We start from the raw sequence: 4,943 nt of genomic DNA, 5'->3' as shown, positions 1-4,943 counted from the left end.
ATGAATGTGTATTAGGTTGTGAATAAATAATTGGAGCTTGAAATTGTGGATATTGGAACTTGGAGGAAGCTAAATGCTAGTATTTTGTTGAGGTTTTTGGGGCTGTGCTTGTATTAATAGGCTGCCTTGATCGCTACGAGGAAACCGGCTAAGGTATGGTTTAGGTTTCTTGCATTTAATATATAATGTTCTGTGAAAACTTAGGCTAGATGACTATAGGATATGTTGAAATGTATGTGTATATTGTTGTTTAGTGTCTTGTTGTTAAATATGGATTGGTATGGTGCTGTGGATTAGTTGATGGTTTGGCAAGTTGTAATTATTGATTTGAGGATATCATTATGTAATTTGTGAGCTATGATTTTGGTTGTAGGATTTGGCATGTGTATATGTAATTATTGTTAGTGTGAAGTATGACTTTTATGTGGTTGTGTATTGAGGAAGGAGGACATTTTGTGTAGAAAGTGCAGGTTGTTGTGGTGGTATCATGGATTTGTTTTGAATGAGGAAGAGGTTTTGAAAGTTTATAAAATTTTGGTTTTGGACCGAACTTCGGCGAGTTATAACTTAGCTTTCGGACCCTCAATTTGTTTCCAACTTGTTTTAAATGAAAATTGGGTTCGTGATGTTTATGTCATTCGAAGAACGGGTTAAAAATATTTTAATTCGAAGAAGTTATGGGTGTTGGAAGATTATACCTAAAAACTGTTTTTTTTTTTTTTTGCAATTCTGTAGCTTTGCTACTGAATCTAATTTTTTTTAAAGAATGTACGTCCACGTGTACGCGTGGTATGGATTTTTGGTGATGCGTATGCAACTGGTCCTATGCGTACGCGTAAGGAGCTAGCAAGTATGTCCACGCGTACACATGACCCACGCGCACGCTTGACATGAAGTATTCATTTACGCGTACGTGTGGCCCCTTTTCTAGCAAACATGATTTTTGAGTTTTAAACCCTATTTCAAACTTCTAAATCTCTATTTTCATTCCTTTAGTCATAAATAGTAGTATTAAACCTGATAATCAGATGAAGCTAGGAAATGGGGATAACTTGGAGGTGAAGTAAAGCTGAAAAATGATGAATTGATTATGAAATGTTACGGATGATCATGTATGATACTTGGCTTCATAATCAAATGAATGATCATATATGACACTTGGCTACAATGATTAAATGATCTGAGATACGGGATTTCCTGGGTAAAGTACTGTGGCTTGCCACCACATGTACCAGGTCGAAAACTCGATACCCTATTGATCATACGACATAAGGGTGACCGAGCACTTATAAATTTCCAGAAATTGTACCCCCATTGAGCGATTTGATATATATATGAGTAAAAGCTATGCATAGACTCATGGGGATGCACGTCGGGGGACAGTCCAATGGTTTAACAAACCGGACTTGTCGGGTTGGCTTGATAACCGACAGATGAGACTCATCAGCCATAGGACAAGCATGCATCATGTACATACTACTTGAATTACTTATTTGTGCATTAACTGGGTGTGCCTAAGTGTACTTGCCATGTTAAATGTATATTTGTTACCTGCAGTATTTGTAACCTTCTTGTGCTTGCCTTTATCTGTTTATTTATCGGTGAAATGCTAACGGAGATGGATGTATGGATGAAGGGCAGTATGGGACTTAGATTTAACATTAAGTTGAGTTAGGCTCAGATACCCTTAGAAAACCACCTTGTATGGCTTCTATTTAATACTTTAAGCTTTATAATCTGAGTGTTGGCGTTCTAGGATTGCCTCTGGCATTCCTAGGACCTTATATCTTATATGTGTGGCACCTTTACTATACTGAGAACTTCTGGTTCTCACCTCATACTATGTTGTTGTTTTTCAAATGCAGGTCGAGAGGCACCTCCTTAGGCGTCTGAGCTCTAGAAGCGAAGTGGTTATCGAGTTACTTTTTAGATTGTATAGTTATATATATATATGTACTTAGTTTTTCTCTCCGCATAACTTGTTCCTTTTGATCCTCTTAGAAGTTTATGGAGAGACAAGACTTTGTTTATGTAAATTTGGGTTTTGGATATGTATATATATGTATATATATTCTCCGGCCAGTCTTGACTTCGCGGGTTGAGTTAGGAGCTTGTTATTTTGTATCTTTGACCCTCTACTCTTACTTTTGTTATCTTATGCTTGATAGTTATAGTTTTCTTAGCACGCAAGTTAACTCGTTAAAGGAGCATTGCGCTTTTATTTTTCACGATTTTTACTTCATCTATTCTTCAAGGCTCCTAGTATATTATAATTTTTCTGCTATTATATGTAAATATTTTATTTTAGAGGTCGTAATACCACACCACATCTGCTTTAAGACTTAAGCGTAAAGCTCAGTGTGGTAAGGTGTTACATTATGGTATCAGAGCAGTTCATTCTTATAGAGCCTGAAAGGCAGACTGACTATGCTTCTGTGCATTCTCTGTATATGTGTCTATGTGCTATTAGGATATCTGACTGATATATATGGCATAAACGTTTGTGAGCATGCATTTGGAACTTAAAGCATTAGACCTGCGATATTGAGACTGATCAACTTAATATCACTTGTTTGGTGTGTATAGGGACCAGATGTCGACTCGCGGACGCGGTCGCAGGCGAGGTAGAGGTAGGATAGGCACCGTTACTCCTGGCTCGACAGGGAATGATCCAGTAGACTTTATGGCTGCCCTGGGAAATATGGTTGCAGCTATGCAGGCGATATCTGAGGCACTGGGTAATCAGATAAACCAGGGTAATCACAGAAATAATAATGGCAAAGACGGCCCTATGACACTTGCAACATTTCTGAAAGTTCACTCTCCGACCTTTAGGGGAACATCAAATCCCACTGATGCAGATAATTGGATTCAGGCTATGGAACGGGCATTGCAGGCCCAACAGGTTCCTGAGGAGCAATGGGTTGAGTTTGAAACTTATTAGCTGCAAGGCGAGGCTCAGTATTGGTGGCAGAGAACACGATGTATCCTGCAGCCAGACGGCGCTGCGATTCTTTTGGGCTTTGTTGCACCAATGGAGATCAGAGTATTTTCTAAATTGGTGAATAAGTGTAGGGTGGCTGAGGAATGTGTGAGGAAGGCGACAGTAGAGAAAGGAAGTCTGAGGGTGCCTTTTCAGAGGACTTCATGAAGGAACTTTGCTCCAAGAGGTAGGAATTTCAAGCGTGGAGGCTTTGTTCCACAGCAGAATCAAGGCCAGGGTATTCACAGAAGGCCGAATACTAATGTTAATCAGGAGAGAAGGTTTGGAAAGCAACCAGAGCAAGATTTGAGCTGTCAGAGGTGCAGGAAGTATCATCCTAGAGTTCCGTGTAGATCAGGACTTGGAGTATGCTATTTTTGTGGACAGCCCGGGCACATGGCCAGTAATTGTCTGGAGAAGAAGTATGCGACTGGTACAGCAGCCGGGGAGAGTGTACACCACTTCTGCAGCAGGTGCTGAGGGATCTGAGACACTGATTAGAGATAACTGTGAAATGGCTGGTAAAATCTTAAATGCTTTATTTGACTCAGGAGCAACTCATTCATTTATTGCATTTGAAAAGGCTAATAAATTAGGATTGAGAATGGTGGTTTTAGGTTATGATTTGAAAGTGCATAATGCTACTCATGAAGCTATGGTGACTAGGTTAGGATGTTCACAAGTTCCATTTCGACTACAACAGCGTGAATTTGTGCATTATTTGATTTGTTTGTCAATGACTGGTCTTGATCTTATTTTGGGATTGGATTGGTTATCCAAGAATCATGTTTTGCTTGATTATTCTGAGAAGTCAGTACAGTTTATGCCGGAAGGGTCAGAAGCACCGGTTGTGGTGAATAGTTATTATTTGAACTCTATGATAGTAAATTGTTCTGGAACTGAATGTCAGGGTATTATGTTATTAACTGCGAGAGTATCAGGTGATGATCAGAGTTTAGAATAGATTCCAATTGTATGTGAATTTCCAGACGTGTTTCCAGTTGATATTAATGAATTTCCACCTAACCGGGAGGTTGAATTCGCAATTGAGTTGATGCCTGGAGCCGGTCCAATTTCAATTACTCCTTATAGGATGTCACCTTTAGAAATGGCTGAATTGAAGGCTCAACTAGAAGATCTATTGGGTAAGCATTTTATTCGACCAAGTGTTTCTTCGTGGGGAGCACCAGTGTTACTGGTAAAGAAGAAGGACGGAAGTATGCGTTTGTGTGTCGATTATCGGCAACTGAATAAGGTTACTATGAAGAATAAATATCCATTACCTAGAATTGACAACGTAATGGATCAGTTTCAGGGTGCCGGTGTGTTCTCTAAGATTGATTTGTGATCTGGGTATCATCAGATAAGGGTTAGAGATGAAGATATTCCAAAAATTGCTTTCAGGACGCGTTATGGTCATTATGAGTATACGGTGATGTCTTTCGGGTTAACCAATGCTCCGGCAGTATTCATGGATTATATGAATAGGATTTTCCAGCCGTACCTGGATAAGTTTGTTATTGTCTTCATTGATGATATTCTTGTTTACTCTAATATTGAAGAGGAGCATGCTAATCACTTGCGAACTGTGCTGCAAATTCTGAGAGACAGGAAGTTATACGCTAAGTTATCTAAATGCAAATTCTGGAAGAGTGAGGTGAAGTTTCTCAGTCACGTAGTGAGCAAGCAGGGAATAGCGGTGGATTCTGCTAAGGTAGAAGCAGTGATGAAATGGGAGCGACCAACTTCAGTGACAGAGATCAGAAGTTTCCTAGGTTTTGCGGGGTATTATCGAAGATTCATTAAGGGATTTTCACAACTTATCTTACCTTTAACTAAGTTGACAAGGAAGATACACCTTTTATCTGGACTTCAAAGTGTGAAGAGAGTTTTCAAGCATTGAAGCAAAGGTTGACCACTGCACCCGTGTTAGTATTGCTGAGCCAAGTGAACCGTTTGA

The sequence above is a fragment of the Arachis hypogaea genome, chromosome 12, assembly GCF_003086295.3.
Source record: "Arachis hypogaea cultivar Tifrunner chromosome 12, arahy.Tifrunner.gnm2.J5K5, whole genome shotgun sequence".
Lineage (NCBI taxonomy): Eukaryota > Viridiplantae > Streptophyta > Magnoliopsida > Fabales > Fabaceae > Arachis > Arachis hypogaea.
Note: the sequence above shows the minus strand (reverse complement) of the source record.